The sequence below is a fragment of the Ovis canadensis genome, chromosome 18, assembly GCF_042477335.2.
Source record: "Ovis canadensis isolate MfBH-ARS-UI-01 breed Bighorn chromosome 18, ARS-UI_OviCan_v2, whole genome shotgun sequence".
NCBI classification, from domain to species: Eukaryota; Metazoa; Chordata; class Mammalia; order Artiodactyla; family Bovidae; genus Ovis; species Ovis canadensis.
The window spans coordinates 28738180-28760471 of NC_091262.1; the positions used below are offsets into that span (position 1 = coordinate 28738180).

The 22292-nt window shown below is 44.8% G+C and overlaps 1 protein-coding gene and 1 non-coding gene across 13 annotated transcripts in view; one reads left to right on the forward strand and one right to left on the reverse strand.

Annotated features, from left to right (window-relative positions):
- Positions 1–3443: 3443 nt before the first annotated feature.
- Positions 3444–3515, reverse strand: TRNAY-GUA (transfer RNA tyrosine (anticodon GUA)). The gene has a single exon. It is a non-coding gene; the product is annotated as a tRNA-Tyr (tRNA).
- Positions 3516–7367: 3852 nt separating this feature from the next.
- The window catches only part of AKAP13 (A-kinase anchoring protein 13), a 320574-nt gene continuing 305649 nt past the window's right edge, over positions 7368–22292 (forward strand). For all 12 annotated transcript variants that reach the window (XM_069559264.1, XM_069559265.1, XM_069559267.1 and 9 more), the window contains exon 1: positions 7368–7586. The gene's annotated coding sequence lies outside the window, so the exon portion shown is untranslated. The remainder of the gene's footprint in view (positions 7587–22292) is intronic.

Consider the following 22292-nt stretch of genomic DNA (forward strand, 5'->3'; position numbering starts at 1 on the left):
GATCGAAACTGTGTCCTACATCTACTGCACTGGCAGGCGGATTCTCTACCACTAGCCACCTGGGAAGCCCTCCTTGATGGTGCAGTGGATAAGAATCCACCTCCCAACACAGGGACACAGGTTCAATTCCTGGTCTGGGAAGATCCTACATGCCTCAGAGCAACTATTAATTAGCCTGTGCACCGCAACTATTGAACCTGTGCTCTAGAGCCCAGGCGGGATCCACAACTAGTGAGCCCACGAGCAGTGGCTATTGAACTCCACGTGCCTAGAGCCTGCGCTGTTCAACAAGAGAAGCCACTGCAACGAGAAGCCCTTGTACAGCAACGAAGACCCAATGCAGCCAAAAATAAATAAACTAAAAAAAAAAAAAAAACCTCTTCTCAGCCATAAGAAAGAACGAAATAGTGCCATTTGCAGAGATATGAATTACCTTAGAGACTGTAAAACAGAGTGAAGTAAGTCAGAAAGAGAAAAACAATTATTTTATAATATCGCTTATATATGGAATCCAGAAAAATGGTACAGATGAACTTATTTGCAAAGCAGAAATAGAGACACAAATGTAGTGTCTGTGTCTACTTATAGATACCAAGGGGGAAAGAGTGTGGGATGAATTGGGAGATTGAAACTGGTACACATACAATACTAGTATAAATTAGGTAACTAATTAGAACTTACTGTATAGCATAGGGACCTCTGCTTAATGCTCTGTGGTGATCTAACTGGGAAAGAATTCCAAAAAAGAGGGGATATGTATACATAGAGCTGATTCACTTTGTTGTACAGCAGAAACTATCACAACATGATAAAGCAACTATACTTCAAGGAAAAATTTAAAAACAAACCAAAATTAACCCTTTCTAGTTGAAAGCTGAAAAAAAGAATACCTCATTAATAAATTCTCATATGTATCACATGTTGAAATGACCATGTTTACGTTCAGATCAGTTCAGTTGCTCAGTCGTGTCCGACTCTCTGCGACCCCATGAATCGCAGCACACCAGGCCTCCCTGTCCATCACCAACTCCCGGAGTTCATTCAAACTCATGTCCATCAAGTCAGTGATGTCATCCAGCCATCTCATCCTCGGTCGTCCCCTTCTCCTCCTGCCCCCAATCCCTCCCAGCATCAGAGTCTTTTCCAATGAGTCAACTCTTCGCATCAGGTGGCCAAAGTACTGGAGCTTCAGCTTTAGCATCATTCCTTCCAAAGAAATTCCAGGGCTAATCTCCTTCAGAATGGACTGTTTGGATCTCCTTGCAGTCCAAGGGACTCTCAAGAGTCTTCTCCAACACCACAGTTTAAAACCATCAATTCTTTGGCACTCAACTTTCTTCACAGTCCAACTCTCACATCCATACATGACTACTGGAAAAACCATAGCCTCGACTAGACGGACCTTTGTTGGCAAAGTAATGTCTCTGGTTTTCAATATGCTATCTAGGTTGGTCATAACTTTTCTTCCAAGGAGTAAGCATCTTTTAATTTCATGGCTACATTTGTTTAAATATAATACCATTAAAATTGATTTCATCTGTTTCTTTTTAAATGTGGCTACTAGAAAATTTTAAATCACAAATGTGGCTCACCATATATTTCTACTGGACAGGTTTGGGCTTGATATTGAGAAAGAAAATTTCTCTCAACCACCCAAGAAGTGAAAAAGTGTTGGACTGCAAAATCTGCCACCTGGAGCCCAGTTTCTCTTTGAGATTCTCCTGTTCCCTACCCTCATCGTCATCTCTCACTTAAATTCAGTTTAAACACATGGTATGAAGGTGATCTTTCAAGATAAAAATCTGTTCTCCTCCTGGTTCCATGGCTTAAAATCCTTTGGGGTTTTTGTCCTGGGCTTTCAGGCCATACTCCTTAGCAAAGGAGTGTAACCTGGCTTTGGCTGACTTCTTCCAGCTTCACCTTTTACCCTTATTGCTCCAGTTTCATGTGTGTGTTGTGTTTCTGATACCTCCTCGTCTTTGCATTGGCTCTTCCTTTTCCTGAGAATGTCCTCTCTGCTTGCCACACATACCCAAACGTCCTGCACTAGCTATACCAACCACTGTCCTTTAACCGGTGGATTGTCCCCCAAGACCTAGCTTTACAGTCGCTCCTCTTGGTGCCTCCCCTGAACTTTCACCCTCTTAAGTGTTCTTCTCTAAGCTCCCTAACACCCTACATCTGCTTTTGTGGAGGCACTTACAGTTCTGATTTCCTGCTGGCTCGATCGTCTGCTTCCCTCATTTGACTCAGTTCCTTAAAGCCAGGAACCTTGTTCTTCATCTCGAATCCCAGGACCAAGCCTAAGCCTGACACCCAGTGAACATTCAATAGCTGCTTGTAAGTGAATTGAGAAGCAGGTCAGAGAACTGACCAAGGGTCATCCACTCCCAAATGGTGTATCAGTTAGAACTCTTGTGGATGCAAGTGACAGAAACCTCCACTCTGACCGGTTTGATTGTCTTACAGGATTGAAAAGCCTGTGTGTTCTAGCTTCAGGAACTGCTGGATTCCGTTGTCCAATCAGTGTCACTGAGATGTTGGTTTTCTTTTTTCCCATTTCTCTACCTCTCCACTGTGCTGGTTTTGTGTGAAGAGATTCTGTCCTTAGGACAACGAGATGGCTGATAAGCCTATCTTCCAGTTTCCAGTAGAGATAAACAATGTTAGCCACCTTGATAGTTTGAATGGAGGGTAGAATTTGCTCCTGCTGCCTCAAATTGGCCTGTCTGGGGGTCATGGGCCCAAGTTTGAACTAATAATTGTTGATGTGTGGATAAGAAACATTGATTGGCTCAGGTTTAATCATATGATGAAGCAATGGAACTGAGACTCACCTCAAGCAAGAGACTGAAAGCAAATCTCCTGAGGGCAACAGCAGGGTTCTCTTCATATTCAAAGGGAATAAAGAGTCTGCTGCAATGAAAGAAGAGCCCCGAGGCAAGTTGGTTCCAGAGTGCCTTCTTTTGCAAAAGTAGACATTTTCGGGACCATGGATGTCAAGAGAAATTCATGTTCTTACAACTGCACTGATGTTGTTTTTTTTCCCTTGCTTTTGCATTTTCAAGGGACTCTGTACACTGGGTTATTCTTGTTAGATGTACAGGTATCATGTGCTGAGCTGTGCTCAGTCGTTTCAGTCATGTCCAACTCTTTGTGACGCTATGGACTGGCCCACCAGGCTCTGTCCGTGGGATTCTCCAGGCAAGAATACTGGAGTGGGTTGCCATTTCCTTCTCCAAGGGAATCTCCCCAACCCAGGGATCGAACCCAGGTCTCCCGCATTGCAGGCAGATGCTTTAACCTCTGAGCCACCAGGGAAAGTGAAAGTAAAGTCGCTCAGTCGTGTCCGACTCTTTGCGACCCCAGGGACTATAGCCTATCAGGCTCCTCTGTCCATGGGATAAGAGTGCTGGAGTGGATTGCCATTTCCTTCTCCAATCTTCCCAACCCAGGGATCGAACCTGGGTCTCCCGCATTACAGGCAGACGCTTTACCGTCTGAGCCACCAGGGAAGCCTGAGCCACCAGGGAAGGCTTGTGCAAATCAACTGGAGAGCTATGTCAGTTGACTAGATAGACAGGTTAGAGATAGTTGAGAGACGCAAAATCCTACTGCTGCTTGATAAGACCCTGCTCTCTTTCCTGGCTTGAAAACTTACTCAGGAAAGTGAGAGAATGACTGAACTCCAAATCTCTTTCTGGTGAAATGGGGCACACTGAATGGAGACATTTGGTGTCCCTTGGAAGAACAAGTCTTTAGTATCAGGGACCATCAGTTCCAGGGCACCTCACAGTAGCTCCTTCTGTACAAATTCATTCATGCAAAACTTCTGAGTGCCTAACTATTCCCATTGGCAGTCTGTTAGGTAGGAGAGAGAGAGAGGTAAACAAAACAGATTTTAGGGAGCTCACATTAGAGAGAGCCAATAGAAACCCAAATAAGATACTTTCACACTGAGATAAATGCTATGAGTAAGTTTGAGTGATACGAATGAGAGGAAGTAAGAGTGAGTTATTTTAGGTAGATGTTTTCTCAAAGGTGGGATGAGAGCTGGTGCCTGGAGGATGAGAAAATGCCAACCATGCAAATCACTATTTAGGACTTCCCAAGAAGATGGAGAGTATAGCTGGGAAATGTGGAGTAGCACCTTGCTCCTCAAGGGGAGATTCCAGACCAGCAGCATCAGAACCCCTGGGAGCTTATTAGACACGCCGAATCCCAGAACCCACCCCAGCCCTACTGAGTCAGAATCCACATTTAATGAAGTGGCCCAGGTGATCCATAGGCATGGCAAACTTTGAAAAATGCTGGGCTCTTGATCTTTTCTGCAGCTCACTGGGAAGGTATAAAACCTGCTGAGGCAGGGAGTAGGGAATATTGCTGTCAACAGCCGCTAGAAATGGAACATTTGCTGCTGCTGCTTCTGTAACAGACCAGCCGGGGTGCTAGAGAAGATCATGAGGTTTTCACGTGTTAGGGTCCTAGAGGTTTTCTAGGTTAGTTCCCTTGCTTTACAGGAGACTGAGTTTCTTGGAGAAGGCTTGACCTGCCCAAGGTGGGCGCCTCTGGGCAGGATCTAGGATCTAGGATCTAGGAGTTTCCTTTCTCTGGGCGACCTTTCAAATATTGACAGGACAGATTAGAGTGAGAATGGAGGAGGGAATGATGAGGTGATTGGGAAATATTTTCACATGCAGCGCTGGAAAACAGCTGGCCTTGGTGTTTCATTCTGTGAGGCAGAACTAAGAAAATATACATGAGAACCAGGTTCATTTACAGGGAAGCAAATTTCAGCTCAAGGCTAGGAACCTTTCTAAGATTTAGAGCCAAACAAATGGAAGTGCCTCATATAGGCAGTTAGTTCAGTCGTTCAGCCGTGTCCGACCCTTTGCTACCCCATGGACTGCAGCACACCAGCCTTCCCTGTCCATCACCAACTCCTGGAGCTTGGTCAAACTCATGTCCATTGAGCCGGTGATGCCATCCAACCAACTCATCCTCCGTCGTCCCCTTCTCTTCCTGCCTTCAATCTTTCCCAGCATCAGGGTCTTTTCCAATGGGTCAGTTCTTCACATTAGGCGGCCAAAGTATTGGAGCTTCAGCTTCAGCATCAGTCCTTCCAATGAATATTCAGTCCTTCCAATGAATAATCCTTTAGGATTAACTGGTTGGATCTCTTTGCATTCCAAGGGACTGTCAAGAATCTTCTCCAACACCACAGTTCAAAAGCATCTATTCTTCGGCACTCAGCTTTCTTTATGGTCCAACCTTCATTTCCATACATGACCACTGGAAAAACCATAGCCTTGACTAGTGGACCTTTGTTGGCAAAGTAATGTCTCTGCTTTTTAATATGCTATCTAGGTTGGTCATAGCTTTTCTTCTACGGAGAAAGCGTCTTTTACTTTCATGGCTACAGTCACCGTCTGCAGTGATTTTGGAGCCCCCCAAAATAAATGGTGTTTATTTATTACTGCCTGTATGGGGGACAGAGCCTCCGGCCCACTATCGCTGCAGCTCCGGGCTCTTTCTTCTCCTCCAGTCTCAGCAGGGGCGTCAGGAATGGGCCCCAACAGCCTCGGGCCTCACACCCTGTGCCATCAGGTGATTTAATGGTGTTTAAAAAAATAAAAGTCTCTCACTGTTTCCCCCATCTATTTGCCATGAAGTGATGGGACCGGATGCCATGATCTTCAGTTTTTGAATGCTGAGTTTTAAGCCAGCCTTTTCACACTCCTCTTTCACTTTCATCAAGAGGCTCTTTAGTTGTTCTTCGCTTTCTGCCATAACGGTGGTGTCATCTGCATATCTAAGGTTATTGATATTTCTCCCAGCAATCTTGATTCTAGCTTGTGCTTCATCTAGCCCAGCACTTCGCTTGATGTACTCTGCATTTAAGTTAAATAAGCAGGGTGACAATATACAGACTTGATAGTACTCCTTTCCCAATTTGGAACCAGTCTGTTGTTCCATGTGGGGTTCTACAGTTGCTTCTTGACCTGCATACAGATTTCGCAGGAGGCGTTTTCCTTCCCAGGGATTTGGGGTGGGGAAAGCTTGGGTGGGGCGAGGGCTGGTGAGAAGCCGACTGGCCGGCCTCAGATTGCTGGGGCCTAGGACAGGACGGCGCAGGGTGTGGGGCCAGAGGCGGTTGGGGCCCTTTCCTGACGCCCCCGCCGAGACTGGAGGAGAAGAAAGAGCCCGGAGCTGCAGCGATAGAGGGCCAGAGGCTCTGTCTCCCATACAAACAGGAAGTATCCACAAAATCCCCACTCTGGTAGGAACTTGACTAGATCAGGGTTTCACAAAAGATAGTCGCTTGCATCTTCACATTTTTGTGGGGCATATCGTTTGTAAGTATTTTAAGTTGATATAAAAATATGAATATGTGTAAAAGTACACTAATCTTCATTGTACACTGGATGAATTTTCACCGTCTAAGTCTATACCTTTGTTATCTACCATCCAGATCAAAATACCAAACGTACCCAGCACCGGCCCTACACTTTCCAGCCAATAATGCTTCTCTCTCTAGGTAACCACTGTTCTTGCCTTGATTACAATCAATTTGCACATCTCTGAACTTATATCAAGTTCATACAAAGTGTGTCCATTTTTTACGTAAAGTTTTTCTCTAAGTAGATTCATTTTTATCTAAGAAACAACATAAATGAAATAATCGTTTGATGTGATAGGTGTTTCTCCCCAATATACACTAAAACGCACAACTTGCAAAATGAGCTTCTTCGTGTACCAAGAGACCACATTTTGTTTCTCAAAAGCGACCAGATGATTTTTTATGTCCTTGCAACTTGAAGATTTGCGGTGAAAAGCCCAAAGTTCACGGAATACCCTGTCACAATCCCGATGCCATCATACGCCAGCGACCCATCTAACTAAAACACTTGTTGAATACCTAGCAGCGACTCTCAAAGGCACTGCGCTCCACTCTCTGGAAAAGACCCCACTTTCTGATTTCAAGGGGAGGGAAAGAGAAGAGTAAATCATCTCAGGGTGTGTTATGGTAAGTGCTGCCGCTCAGGTGAGCACCCTGACACAGAGGAAGGGCGGTTTCCGGAGTCAGGGAGCAGAGGAGAGGGTGGGTGAGCATATCAGTCGGCACCTCCACCAGCCACCCGACTTTGATCACTTCGCCGGAGCGCAGCAGCTGCAGTCAACCTCAGCCTTCCTTAGCAACCTGAGGGGCCGCCCAGGCGCCTTCCTATTAGCCGGGAGGGGTTTGATGGGCAGCTCTGCCGCGCAACCCCGGCGCGCAGCTCCTGGCGCCGCGCTCACTCACGGCGGGCTCGGAGGCGTTGCCGCCCCCTGGGTGTCCCGCCCACCTCCCTAGCGGCGCGCGGCGCATGCGCGGGCGGTTTGGGGCTGTGGGCAGGGCTAGCGCCGAGCCGGAGCAGCTGCGGAGAGGCTCCTGGGCTCCGCCGAGGTCGCCGCTCCCGCTCCTCGCTTCGGCCGCCGCAGTTTCCAAGCCGCCGCCGGGGGAGCGGCCGCTTATTGTCTTTCTCCGCGGCCAAGGTGCGGAGCTGCTCCAGCTCGGCCCGCGGGGGAGCCCCGGGCACCGCACGGTGAGAGCGCGACTGAACTCGGCGGAGTTGGGGGAAGTTTTGCGGTTAGAGGAGGGGTCGCGGCGGGGATCGCGGGCCGCTCCGGGAGGGGGCGCGGGGCTGCTGGGGTGCGGCCGGGGGCGCGCGCGGGCTGGGATGCTTGGGCGCGCGGGATCGCCCCCCGGCTCCCCGCGCCTCAGCCCGGGCCCCCCATCACGCATTGTCTGCCCGGGGCCGCGGCGCGCCTCGCCGCTCCCGCAGCCCAACCCCGGGGCCGCCTCCGCTCCCGGGTTGGGGGGGCGCGGCCGGTCCCGCCCGGCTGCGATGGCCCCTTCCCGCGAGGCATCCCGGCGGGGCCCGGACCTCCGGGTCGGCTCCTCCGGGAGCGGGGGCCGCAGTCGCCCCCCGCCCCCGGGAGCTGCGGCTGCTCCGCGGGTCCCACCGGTCCGGGTGCCGGCGAACAAGTGCCGAGGACTCGAGGGAGCGGCTCTCGGGGGCTGCGGCGAGCGGTAAACACTCCGGGCCGGGCCGGCCTCGCGGGGGCGCCCTGGGCGCCTGCTCCCGGGGGCGCGGCCGGGGCGCCCGCGCGGGTCGGAGACGTGCAGCCCGGGGGGGGACCCGCCTTGGGACCGTGGCCTGGGCGCCGCTCTTGTCGAGTTCAAGTGCAGCCAAACTTTGAAACCAAAGAATACTTTTTTTTTTTTTGGTAAATACCACTTACTGAACCCCTTTTCCTTCCCCCCTCTTCCCCCCCACCAAAGTCAACCAGTAGGTTAAACTTTTAAATAAATATGGGGGAAGTCCTCAAGAGTTTTTCTATCAGAAGAAAGGATGGGGTTTTGTTTTTTTTTTGGTAATAGTGCTTAGAACAAAATGACTCCGTAGCATTTAGTTTTCTAGATCTTAACTGTGAACTCAGAAGTTCACAAATGTAAGTTGGATTGAGCAATACTTGGTGTTCAGTCTGAGCTTTTTAACACTCCTCAGTGAAGTTATTTTGAGAGTTTGTTGCCGCAGGCATACGGAACTAAAGTAAAAAACAGTGCCTTTTTTTCTCGTTCAGCAACCCCCTCCCCCGTTTTATTTTCATAAGTAACTTTTTCTATTTTTTTTTTTAATCGTTGGATCCCCCAGATCAGGATAAACGCTGGAAAAATCACTTGGAAGAATCGTTTTCAGCAAGTTTGTAAAGGAGCTGTGATAAATCATTGTTACAGTCCCGTAGCCTTCCGTGGTCTCTTGGGGATTTGCAGACGGCAAGCCCTGTTGTCAAGCTTTGGGTGCTTCGTTCTGCTGAATTCAGTTCATTTGGCTTATGAAGTCAGAATGATTCTGTTTAAATCCCCACGGTGGATCCAGCATAAATGTCTGTCAAATTGCGTGGTGGAAGAAAATGACCAGAATGTGTTTCTATCCATTGTTTTGTATTCCTTTGCCGTCTGTTAAATTAACAAGTAAACTTCGAACCAAACACCGTGCGGGTCAGTTTGCCTTTGGATTGGTTTCTCCTGCTGAGTGACCGATGTGAGGTGTGCCCTGGGTTTTTCTGGTTTCTTTGGCCTCATTTTGCAACTGTGTTCACCTGCCAAAGCTAAAGAAAAATGTCCTGATGGCATAAGCTTGGATTTTTGAAGTACAGCCACAAGGTTGGTTTTAGGAGTCATAATCCTTGCCCTTTGGGTTTTCCTTCCCAAAGTTGTGCAGCTTTAGATGGCTTGTATGTAGGGGGTGGGGTGGGGGCTGGGAGGAGGGGTTGACAGAGGTTGAAAGGAGTTGTCAGGGAGGGACAAAATGTAAACAAACACTGCTTAGAACCTTAAGTGACAAGCAGATCAGTTCCTCTGCCTCTCTGATAGCATGTTATACATATCTTTTTTAAGGGTTTCTTGCACTTTATTTTTTTTTAAATCTTTTTTTTAGGGTTTCTTGCACTTCATTTTTTTTTGCCTAACGACTAGTTACTGCATATGTAATATAAATGGACTCCTTTTCCAGCCTGTTGACTCTGCAGGGCTGTGATGAGTCTCAGCTGTGTGCCTCTTTGCCCAGAAGGAGTCTTAGCACAGGTGCTCAGGAGGTATTTGTATTGGGTGAAGTGGCTAGATTGGTACTTCACCCAAACATGGGACCCAGAGAACCACTGAACCTGAGGACTCGTTCACGGTGACAGCTTACTTGTAGGCCTGTAATGCGATTTACTGTACTTCATACAAGGATGTCTGACCTTTCCTGTTAACCCGTTAATTACTTCTTGAAAAGAATCGAGGTTTAAATCGTGTGCTGTGGATTTTGTAAAGTGGTTTCTGATTGGGGAAATTTCTCCCTTTTTTGTTGAAATGGCTAAGACTGCCCGGCACATCCATTCATTTCACTCCCCTGCCTGTTTATACCTCTGTTGTGACCTGGGGAGGTAGTACAGTGTAGAAGAACGCACATTCTTTGGAATTAGGTAAATTTGAATTCAAATCCCCACCCTTCCGTTGATTAGGTGGGTAGCCTTGAGCCGGCAGGTCCCTTATCCCCTCTGAGCTTCGGCTTCCTACTGTGTAAGGTATAGTAACATACTTTAGAGCCTTCTTAGAAATAAATGAAGCTGTGTGATGTTCGTCATAGTATGCCTGTTATCTGGTAGCTGTAATGACAGTGATTTGGGTACTTTTTTGAATGATTTAAAGCATGTTTAAAAGTCTGATGCATCTGAGCATACTGGTTTCTCTGTTTTACATAAAGAGGGAACGCTTCTCAGGACACTCAAAACCGGTGCTGTGGGACAGCCCAGAGGGATGGGGTGGGGAGGGAGGTTGGGGGGGGGATTCAGCATGGGGGACACATGTCCACCCGTAGCTGATTCATCTTGATGTGTGGCAAAAACCACCACAATATTGTAAAGCTTTCAATTAAGATAAATTAATTTTTTTTAAAAAAGAAATACACAGTGGCTGTTGTGAAATAATATGTGGTATTCCTACTGATAGTAATATATATAATTATTTGTTATGTTTTGATTTGTTAATTCTATAAAAGTAGTGCCCCTAGTATAACAGTTAAAAAAAAAAGAGGGAATGCTTCTGGGAATTGAGTCTTAAATGCAATTTTTTAAAAGGTGAAGTTGAGCTGAACGTTAATAGAATTAGCAGTTTTATCTTCTCAATCAGTTGTTAATCTTTGAGTGGGCCGGGCAGTGTGACTCAGTAGGACAGAACTCTGCATTTATAGGGTTTAGGAAATGGTCAGAAATGGGTTGTTTTCAAGACTTGGAGTAGGGTATCTGAGTTATTTATTTCCAGCTCTTCTTCCTTATTTTACCTTAATTTTGAAAAATAGTTGATATGGATTATGACTGCATTTCTCAAACTTGCTTAAAATGGAACTGGCCTGTGGGTTAACAAAGGTGGTATTACTTCCTCTTCAAAAACGCTTTTGAAGGTGCCACCATTTGTGGGAGGAAGCAGTGATTTAAATCAGTTATACCAACATATTTAGAAAATTCACAATACCAAGTGGAATAGATACATTCCAGAAATATTAACCTGTCGTGGCATTTCTGTATATTGAATCTCATCTTTCCATTTTTTAATAAAATAAAGGCAAAAAGTTAATCATGAAGGATTACAGTAAACCTTTAAAAATTATATTTGACCAGACTCACAGATGGAGGGGGAAAAACCAAAGCTGACAAAGCTAGATGAACCCACTTGGACTTTTGATAATTCCCTTTTAAAGTTAACGTTGCCGTGTGCTTGAATACACAGGGTTATTACTGGTGGGGACAAGCATCCATTTGGAAGCTGTGCTCCCAAGTCACTGTCAGGCTGTCTTACCCGCCGTCCGTGGGGAGAGAGGAGGAAGCTGTTGGTGGAAAGAAGTTAGCTTCCTTCACGTCTTCGCATTTGTGGTCCTGTAGTCCACAGGGGTTGATGGGGACAGATTGAGTAGAAGATGGGTGGGTAACCCATCTTGGTCTGTCCTTGCTGAAAGGCACCAGGAGGCCTGATACCGAGATACGCTGGTTATTACGAGTGTTTGTGTAGGACAGTGGTGTATTTTCCTTTACTTCTTCAGAGCTGTGTTCAGAGCCCTGGAAAGGTGGGTGGCTGTCAGTGTGCCTGATGTGGCTGTTGGCATGGGGAGAAGGGATTTACCATTTATGTCCCTCAGTAAGCTCTCCTATTAGTAATCAGTCCTTTTGAAGTTTCACTTACAATCCTATCGTAAGCCCGTGTTTGGCCACAGAAATCGTCTTTACCACTTCAAAAGGCTAGTTATTCCTGAATGGTTAGGAATTAAGTATGTTGCACGGTAATGAGTTAGTCTTCTAGACAGCTGAAGATGTCAAGCAAGAGAAAAGGACCTTGGAGTTAGGCAATGTAGTGTTCCATCGACCCAAGGCAGTTGCTGGTGATGTCTGCTGAAAGCGTGTGATCCAGGACCACATGGCTGACTTCCTGAGTTTCACCAGTTATTGGCAGTGTGTTCTTGAGGAGGCTACTTCATGTGTCTCAGACTTAGCATCCTTACTTATAAAATAAGGACAAATTTGATATTGTCATCCAATCTCCTGCCCTCTCCTGTCAGTGAGAAACTCCGGAGGTAAAACACTGCACAAGTGCTTTGTCTTATTGTAGTTTTGTTGGTTGGCTACTGGTTTGGATCAAATTCAAATCCTAGTATAAAATGGGAAAACATCTAATGAAGTTTATTGATTTTTTTCTTTATTATATCATTTCTTTTGCTGTTCTTAGGGAAATGGATACTTCTCACTTTCGCCTCTTTGCAGATTTCCTTTTACAATGCATTTGTTATGGGATATTTTTCTAAATTCAGTGCTTGCTGGGAGACCCACATTACTCTGAAATCACAGGAACTGACATTGGATCCCAGTACTTGAAGTCAGGTGAAACCACAATAAACAGTGAACAAAGAATGTCAGAATGTTTCAGAAGTGTACAAAAGAAGCTAGTCACTGTCTGATCTTTACTGACTCATTTTCTTAAAAAAAGGTTTACTCAAATCAGGGAATGTGCCTCTTACGTGTCAGATGTTATACTGTGTGTCTTACATTTTATATGTGACTGAGCTGTATGGCATGTAGGGTATTAGTTCCCAGACCAGGGATTGAACCCTACATTGGGAGTGTGAAGTCTTAACCACTGGACCACCAGGAAAGTCCTACATTTATTTCATTTTTGAAACAAATCAGTGAGGCAGGACTTACTGATTCATTCTAGGAGGGCTTCCCTGGTGGCTCAGATGGTAAAGAATCTGCCTCAATTCAGAAGACCCAGGTTCCTTGGATCGGGCAGATCCCCTGGAGAAGGAAATGGCAACCCACTCCAGTATTCTTGCCTGGAGAATTCCATGGACATAGGAGCCTGGCGGGCTACAGTCCATGGGGTCATAGAGAGTCGGATATGACTGAGTGAGTAACACTTTCAGGAGAGGGAAACACCCACGAAAATGATTTGACAGTGGTCACATAGTTTTAAATTTTGGTGCTAAAATTTGAATAATCTGAACTCACTCTATTTTGACTGCAAAGGGCATGCTTTTCACATCATTAATGTCACCTGAAAATAGTACAATTTGTAAACAAATCAGGTTTATTGAGTTGCTGTTTATGTGATAAAATGCACCCATTTTAAGTGTACAGAGTTTGACAAGTTTTGACGAATATATTCATGCATGTAGCTTAACAGCACAATAAAGGTATAGAATGTTTCCATCACTCCAGAAAGTTCCTTTGTGTTCTCCAGAGAGTTCTGCCTCCACCCCTCACTCTGCTGCCTAGCTCACCATAGGTAGCCATCACTCTGCTCTCTGTCACCAGTTTTGTTTACAAACTATGGCCCACAGACCAGATCTGCCCTGCTGTTTTTTTTTTTTTTTAATTACTCTTTATTGGGACACAGCAGTGTTGCTTTGTTTCCATATTGTGTGTGGTTGCTTTGGTGCTACAGTGATAGCAGTTACAAGACACCCTGTTATCCACAAAGCTGAGAATATTTACTATCTCACAGAAAAAGTGTGCTAAGCCGTGTTCTGTATAACTAATTATAATTATGACATTTGGACAATTCTGTAGTATTCAGTGCATATTCAGCTTTTCCTGTTTGTCTTCCAAATAGCTTTTTGTAGTTAATTTAAAAACAAATCAGGATATTATTCCATTGCATGTGTGTGTATACGTGGGCACACGCACATTTGGACATAGTTCTGTGAATAGTGTCGCTATGAGCATGGGGGGGGGCATGTATCTTTTTGGATTAGAGTTCTAAACTTTTCAAGTTAGTTGTCTTCTTATTACTGCCCCACCTGAAAGTAAAAAGACTTTGCTCTGTATTTTTCTCCTAGAATTATTATAGTTCAGAATTTTACAGTTTAGGTTTATGAATCACTTGAGTTACTTTTTCTAGTGGTACAAAGTGTGGATTGAGATTAATCTTTTTTTTTGCATGTGGGTGTGTGTAGTTGTTCCCAGCAATGTTGTTTGAAAAGACATCTTTCTCCATAGAATTGTCTTTGTACCTTTGCTGAAAGCCACTTGATGATGTATGTGTGGGTCTGTTCCTGGATTCTGGATTCTGTCATTTTGGTCTGTCTTTCATTTTTCCTTTACCACACTGTTGATTACTGTATCTATATAGTAAGTCTTGAAATCAGGTAGTATGAGTTCTCTGAGTTATTGTTCAGAATTATCTTTGCGTATTCTAGTTGCTTTGCCTTTCCAATTACGTTTTACTTACTTATGTTTATTTATTTTTTGGCTGCACTTCAAAGCTTGTGGGACCCTACTTCCCTGACCAGGGATTGAATCTGGTCCCTTGACAGTGAAAGTCCTAACCATTGGGTCTCCAGGGAATTCCCCCCAAGTATATTTTAGAATCATCTTGTTTAGAAGAATCCCGCCAGGATTTCTGATTGGCCCTGTATTGAATCTGTAGATCACTTAGGGTAGAATTGACAGCTTAGCCATATTGAGCCATGAACATGATTTATGACGTTCTATTTATTTCGACTTTTTTTTTTTTAGTTGTTAGTGTTTTGTAGATTTTAGTCATTGGATCTTACATGTTTTTAAAAGAAGATTAATGTGTATTTCATATTTTCTGGTGCTGTTGTGAATGATGCTTTTAAAATTTCAGTTTCCTGTTGTTCATTGCTAATCTGTAGAAATAGGATTGAATTATTTTATGCTGACCTTTTGTCTTACAGACTTTCCTGGTGGCTCAGACGGTAAAGCGTCTGTCTACAGTGCGGGAGACCCGGGTTCAATCCCTGGGTTGGGAAGATCCCCTGGAGAAGGAAATGGCAATCCACTTCAGTACTGTTGCCTGGAAAATCCCATGGACAGAGGAGCCTGGCAGGCTGCAGTCCATGGGGTCGCAAAGAGTCCGTCGCGACTGAGCGACTTCACTTTCCTTTCCTTTGTCTTACAAACTTGCTAAACTTACGTGGGCTCTTGTTTGTAGACAGTAATGTCAGTGGCGCATACAGGAAGTTTGATTTCTTCTTTGCAGTCTATATGCCTTTTATTTCTTTTTCTTTATTGAACTGGCTGGGACCTAAGTGGACCTTTTCCTGATGTTAGGGGGAAAACATTCCTCTTTCACCGCTAACATGATGCTCTTTATAGTTTTTGTTTTTGTAATTGTAAAGGTGTTCTTTATCAAGTTGATAAAGTTCTGTTTCTAGTTTGCTGAGTTTTTATCATGAATGGGTACTGAATATTGTCACAGGCGTCTTCTGCATCTGTTGAGGTGATCATATATTTGTTCTTCTTTAATCAGTAGATATGGTGAATTACACTGCTTTTTCAGTGTTGAACTAGCCTTGTATTCTTTTGATAATCCTCAGTCATGATGTATTTTTATATATTGTTGGATTCAATTTGCTACTGAATCTTTTTTATTTTATTTGTCTATTAATGTTCCTTTAAAAAGTTCTTGGTCATATGTGTAATACTCATATCATAGTTGTTTAAGTCCTAGCTCATTAATTCCATTATTTGTTTCTATAGGCCTTTTTTGTTTGTTTTCCTTTTTGGGTCACATCTTGGTAATTTCTTGTTAGATCCTAGAAATGGTGAACTTTATTTTGTTGATTGCTGTTAATTGGTCCAAGTTAGAGCAACCCTAGCTGTATCCTTCGACTCTCAGACTTGTTTCACCCCATTATTAAGGCATGAAGCCGCCATAGTTTTCACTGAAGAGTGGTATGTTCTCCGTTAGCGCTGGTCTGAGTCTCTGCCAGCCCTGAATGAGCTCTGGGGTTATGTAGCATACGGCCCTTGGGTCACTCTTCTCTGCCAGCCCTGAGTGAGCTCCGGGGTTATGTAGCATACGGCCCTTGGGTCACTCTTTCCTGCCCTTGTAGATTCACAGTGTGCACACACAGCTTATTATTCGTCGTTAGACTCAAGCAGGCTTCTGTGCTGACTTCTGGAGATCCTTCTTCATGCAGCTCCCTCCTTTCTGGAACTCTGGTTTTTAGGTTCCTAAGCCTTCTCATGCTCTTGGACTTCCTACTTCACAAGCCTGCCTTGCTCTGCTTGAGCTCCTCAAAGCACATGGTCCAGGATGTGCCCCCAGGCTGAGAAAGCTGGTGCATGTGTGGAGGTCACCTCTTCCCAGTCCTGTGCTGCTGGTGGTCCCGTGACTAAAAGGTGTTGCCGTTTTGCCGTTCAGTTTTTTGGTTGGTGGTGGGGGGTGGGAGCAGGAAGGAGTCTGGATCCAGGTACTCCATCATCGTTGCAAATTGAAATCCTTTGAAAGAGTATAATTTATTGATGATGCTTAAAATCTCCGTACAGGAGTCTTCAAGTCTTTGTGGGTGTAAATATCAAAGAAATGTTTGTTAAATGTCTATGTAGCTAGCCTTTACTCTGTAGGGAATACAGAAGAAGTCATGTCCAACTGTTTGCGACCCTATTTACTGTAGCCCTCCAGGCTCCTCTGTCCATGGGATTTCCCAGGCAAGAATATTGGAGTGGGTTGCCATTCCCTTCTCCAGGGGATCTTCCCGACCCAGGGATCGAACCTGGGTCTCTTGCTTGGCAGGCAGATTCTTTACTACCTCTATAGTATATACGTGAGATTAATCAAAGATGTGAAATGCTCTAGTGATGAGCAGAAAAGTGGTCTGATACTTTCATATAACGATTCTTTCTTTTACATCTTTGTTTCTTAACCTGTATTTATAATTTCCTTCTATGGCACAGGATGAAGTGAGTCAGTGCGTAGAGTATTGGCTCTTTCAGATGTGTTTGGGGACTTATTTGCTCTGTGGCTTTAGGTAAATTGTCTCTGAAAATCAGCATTCTCTTTCGTAAAATAGGCATGTGACATACGTTGTAAGGTTGTTTGTTAATTTATTCAGCACACATTTGGGTGCCTTCTGTCGTCAGGCACTTTCCTAAGTGATGGGATTTCAGAGACAAAAGGCAGTTGCTGCCATCAAGGGGCTGACATCTTAGTGAGAGAAGCAGAACATAAACAGGTAGAAGGCCGGTCGTGACTAACTGTAGGAAGAAGATGAAGAGTGTTCAGAACACTGGGAGAGGATGTCAGCTTCCTGAGAGAGACCTGAGGGAAGTGGCAAGAGCAGACCTGAAGAGCTCTGGATGTCCGCGTGGAAGGAGCATGGGGCAAAGACCCTGAGGTGAGAGTGCGAACGTGCCGACGGGGGCGGAGGAGGGGGCGCGAGGGAAGAGCAGCGTGTATGCAGCTAGCTGTTGCTGGTGGCTAGTCGCTGAGCTGTGTCCCATTCTTCCGCATGGACTCTCCAGACTCCTCTGGCCTAAGAATTCTCCAGGCAAGAGTACTGGAGCGGGTTGCCATTTTCTTCTCTAGGGGATCTTTCTGACCCAGGGATTAAGCTTTGTTTCTCTGGGAGGCCGGGTTAAGCAAAATCAGTTCAGATCAGTCGCTCAGTCGTGTCCAACTCTTTGTGCCCCATGAATCGCAGCACGCCAGGCCTCCCTGTCCATCACCAACTCCCGGAGTTCACTCAAATTCATGTCCATCGAGTTGGTCATGCCATCCAGCCATCTCATCCTCTGTCGTCCCCTTCTCCCCATGCCCCCAATCCCTCCCGGCATCAGAGTCTTCTCCAGTGAGTCAACTCTTCACATGAAGTGGCCAAAGTACTGGAGTTTCAGCTTTAGCATCAGTCCTTCCAAAGAACACCCAGGACTGATCTCCTTTAGAACGCACTAGTTGGATCTCCTTGCAGTCCAAGGGACTCTCAAGAGTCTTCTCCAACACCACAGTTCAAAAGCACCAATTCTTCGGCGCTCAGCTTTCTTCACAGTCCAACTCTCACATCCATACATGACCACAGGAAAAACCATAGCCTTGACTAGATGGACCTTTGTTGGCAAAGTAATGTCTCTGCTTTTTAATATGCTATCTAGGTTAGTCATAATTTTCCTTCCAAGGAGTGTCTTTTAATTTCATGGCTGCAGTCACCATCTGCAGTGAATTTGGAGCACCCCCCAAAAGTAATAAAGTCTGACACTGTTTCCACTGTTTCCCCATGTATTTGCCATGAAGTGATGGGATCAGAAGCCATGATCTTCATTTTCTGAATGTTGAGCTTTAAGCCAATGTTTTCACTCTCCTCTTTCACTTTCATCAAGAGGCTTTTTAGTTCCTCTTCACTTTCTGCCATAAGGGTGGTATCATCGTCATCTGCATATCTGAGGTTATTGATATTTCTCCTGGCAATCTTGATTCCAGCTTGTGCTTCTTCCAGCCCAGCGTTTCTCAGGATGTACTCTGCATATAAGTTAAATAAGCAGGGTGACAGTATACAGCTTTGACAGAGTCCTTTTCCTATTTGGAACCAGTCTGTTGTTCCATGTCCAGTTCTAACTGTTGCTTCCTGACCTGCATATATAGGTTTCTCAAGAGGCAGGTCAGGTGGTATGGAATTCCCATCTCTTTCAGAATTTTCCACGGTTTATTGTGATCCACACAGTCAAAGGCTTTGGCATAGTCAAGAAAGCAGAAATAAATGTTTTTCTGGAACTCTCTTGCTTTTTCCATGATCCAGTGGATGTTGGCAATTTGATCTGCCTTTTCTAAAACCAGCTTGAACATCTGGAAATTCACGGTTCATGTACTGCTGAAGCCTGGCTTGGAGAATTTTGAGCATGACTTTACTAGCATGTGTGATGACTGCAATTGTGCGGTATGTTGGGCATTCTTTGGCATTGCCTTTCTTTGGGATTGGAATGAACACTGACCTTTTCCAGTCCTGTGGCCCCTGCTGAGTTTTCCAAATTTGCTGGCATATTGAGTGCAGCACTTTCACAGCATCATCTTCTAGGATTTGAAATAGCTCAACTGGAATTCCATCACCTCCACTAGCTTTGTTCATAGTGATGCTTTCTAAGGCCCACTTGACTTCACATTCCAAGATGTCTGGCTCTAGGTGAGTGATCACACCATCATGATTATCTTGGTCATGAAGATCATTTTTGTACAGTTCTTCCGTGTATTCTTGCCAGCTCTTCTTAATATCTTCTGCTTCTCTTAGGTCCAGACCATTTCTGTCCTTTATCGAGCCCATCTTTGCATGAAATGTTCCCTTGGTATCTCTGATTTTCTTGAAGAGATCTCTTGTCTTTCCTATTCTGTTGTTTTTCTCTATTTCTTTGCATTGATCACTGAAGAAGGCTTTCTTATCTCTTCTTGCTATTCTTTGGAACTCTGCATTCAGATGCTTATATCTTTCCTTTTCTCCTTTACTTTTCGCTTCTCTTCTTTTCACAGCTATTTGTAAGGCCTCCTCAGACAGCCATTTTGGTTTTTTGCATTTCTTTTCCATGGGGATGGTCTTGATCCCTGTCTCCTGTACAATGTCACGAACCTCATTCCATAGTTCATCAGGCACTCTATGTATCAGATCTAGTCCCTTAAATCTATTTCTCACTTCCACTGTATAATCATAAGGGATTTGACTTAGATCGTACCTGAATTGTCTAGTGGTTTTCCCTACTTTCTTCAATTTAAGTCTGAATTTGGCAGTAAGAAGTTCATGATCTGAGCCACAGTCAGCTCCTGGTCTTGTTTTTGCTGACTGTATAGAGCTTTTCCATCTTTGGCTGCAAAGAATGTAATCAATCTGATTTCTGTGTTGACCACCTGGTGATGTCCATGTATAGAGTCTTCTCTTGTGTTGTTGGAAGAGGGTGTTTGCTATGACGAGTGCGTTCTCTTGGCAAAACTCTATTAGCCTTTGTCCTGCTTCATTCCGTATTCCAAGGCTAAATTTGCGTGTTAGCCCAGGTGTTTCTTTACTTCCTACTTTTGCATTCCAGTCTCCTATAATGAAAAAGACATCTTTTTTGGGGTGTTAGTTCTAAAAGGTCTTGTAGGTCTTCATAGAACCGTTCAACTTCAGCTTCTTCAGCGTTACTGGTTGGGGTGTAGACTTGGATTACTGTGATATTGAATGGGTTGCCTTGGAGACGAACAGAGATCATTCTGTCGTTTTTGAGATTGCATCCAAGTACTGCATTTCAGACTCTTTTGTTGACCATGATGGCTACTCCATTTCTTCTAAGGGATTCCTGCCCACAGTAGTAGTAGATATAATGGTCATCTGAGTTAAATTCACCCATTCCAGTCCATCTTAGTTCACTGATTCCTAGAATGTCGACGTTCACTCTTGCCATCTCCTGTTTGACTGCTTCCAATTTGCCTTGATTCATGGACCTAACATTTCAGGTTCCTATGCAATATTGCTCTTTACAGCATCGGATCTTGCTTCTATCACCAGTCACATCCACGACTCGGTATTGTTTTTGCTTTGGCTCCATCCCTTCATTCTTTCTGGAGTTATTTCTCCGCTGATCTCCAGTAGCATATTGGGTACCTACCAACCTGGGGAGTTCCTCTTTCAGTATCCTTTCATTTTGCCTTTTCCTACTGTTCATGGGGTTCCCAAGGCAAGAATACTGAAGTGGTTTGCCATTCCCTTCTCCAGTGGACCACATTCTGTCAGACCTCTCCACCATGACCTGCCCATCTTGGGTGGCCCCACACGGCATGGCTTAGTTTCATTGAGTTAGACAAGGTTGTGGTCCATGTGATTAGATTGGCTAGTTTTCTGTGATTATGGTTTGTGTGTCTGCCCTCTGATGCCTCTCGCAACACCTACCGTCTTACTTGGGTTTCTCTTACCTTGGACAAGGGGTATCTCCTCATGGCTGCCCCTCCTGACCTTGGACGTGGAGTTGTTCCTCTTGGCGCGGTGACCTAAAACACCTTGTATATTTGTGCCCAAGGGAGTTAAGACTCCAAATCTGTTGAAAACTTTTCTCCTCTGAGCATGATAAAAGTGTTACCAGTGAAATCTTTTGTTCATTTTCAGTCTCAAAGGATATCAGTTCAGTTCAGTCACTCAGTTGTGTCTGCCTCTTTTCAGCCCCATGGACTGCAGCACGCCCGGCCACCCTGTCCATCACCAACTCCTGGAGCTTGCTCAGACTCATATCCATCTAGTTGGTGATGCCATCCAACCATCTCATCCTCTGTCATCTCCTCTCCTCCTGCCCTCAATCTTTCCCAGCATCAGGGTCTTTTCCAGTGAGTCAGTTCTTCATATCAGGTGGCCAAAGTATTGGAGTTTCAGCTTCAGCATCAGTCCTTCCAATGAATATTCAGGACTGATTTCCTTTAGGATGGACTGGTTGGATCTCCTTGCAGTCCAAGGGACTCTCAAGAGTCTTCTCCAACACCACAGTTCCAAATGATCAGTTCTCGGTGCTCAACTTTCTTTATAGTCCAACTTTCACATCCATTCATGAGCACTGTAAAAGCCATAGCCTTGACTAGATGGACCTTTGTTAGCAAAATAATGTCTCTGCTTTTTAATATGCTGTCTAGGTTGGTCATAGCTTTTCTTCCAAGGAGTAAACATCTTTTAATTTCATGGCTGCAGCCACCATCTGCAGTGATTTTGGAGGCCCCGAAAATAAAGTCTGTTACTGTTTCCATTGTTTCTCCATCTATTTGCCATGAAGTGATGGGACCAAATGCCATGATCTTCCTGTTTTGAATGTTGAGTTTTAAGCCAGCTTTTTCACTCTCTTTGACTTTCATCAAGAGGCTCTTCAGTTGTTCTTCGCTTTCTGCCATAAGGGTGATGGTGTCTGCATATTTGGGGTTATTGATATTTCTCCTGGCAGTCTTGATTCTAGCTTGTGCTTCATCCAGCCTGACACTTCGCTGATGTACTCTGCATATAAGTTAAATAAGCAGGGTGATAATATACAGCCTTGATGTACTCCTTTTCCTGTTTGAAACCAGTCTGTTGTTCATGTCCAGTTCTAACTGTTGCTTCTTGACCTGCATACAGATTTCTCGGGAGGCAAGTAAGGTGTCTGGTATTCCCACCTCTTGAAGAGTTTTCCACAGTTGTGATCCACACAGTCAAAGGCTTTGGCATTGTCAATAAAACAGAAGTAGATGTTTCTCTGGAACTCTCTTGCTTTTTCAATGATCCAAGGGATGTTGGCAATTTGATCTCTGGTTCCTCTGGCTTTTTAAAATCTAGCTTGAACATCTGGAAGTTCACGGGTTCACATACTGTTGAAGCCTGGCTTGGAGAATTTTGAGCATTACTTTGCTAGTGTGTGAGATGAATGCAATTGTGTGGTAGTTTGAATGTTCTTTGGCATTGCCTTTCTTTTGGATTGGAATGAAAACTGACCTTTTCCAG